Consider the following 504-nt stretch of genomic DNA (forward strand, 5'->3'; position numbering starts at 1 on the left):
ATTTATGAATGTATCTCTGGTTTAATATATTCTAAATGTTTCTTTCTTGGTATCAATATTATCTGCTCTTTATTTCTCAAACAATGATGTACAGTATGTGATTGTGAAATGCATCATACGATTTGTACTATATTTTGGGTTAAAACTGCACCAATTCCAGACCGGCCATAAAACATGCAAATGGGCCATAAAGCGAGACAAAGGAAACTTCTCCCGCTCAAAAATTCAAAAAATTCACTGGCCAGTCCACCCAGAATAGAAACCCTCAAAAGTGATTAGCCCAAAATGATCTTTGCTCTCTTTGCTCAGTCGTTTGAGACGACACTTTTCCAAGACTCTCAAGATTTTCCTCCTTTGTTTTTATTTTCCGGCAGATTTATCTTCAAGTAACTTGAGTCGCTGTGGACTTTTCCTTCTTCAGAAGAACCAGAAGTAAACTTCCAGCTCACTCCTAACGAACTCATCAAAGACCTCCGTTGTCTACCACATCAGAACTCTTGTTCA

Source organism: Sinocyclocheilus anshuiensis, unplaced genomic scaffold, assembly GCF_001515605.1.
Source record: "Sinocyclocheilus anshuiensis isolate Anshui unplaced genomic scaffold, SAMN03320099.WGS_v1.1 scaffold919, whole genome shotgun sequence".
NCBI lineage: Eukaryota > Metazoa > Chordata > Actinopteri > Cypriniformes > Cyprinidae > Sinocyclocheilus > Sinocyclocheilus anshuiensis.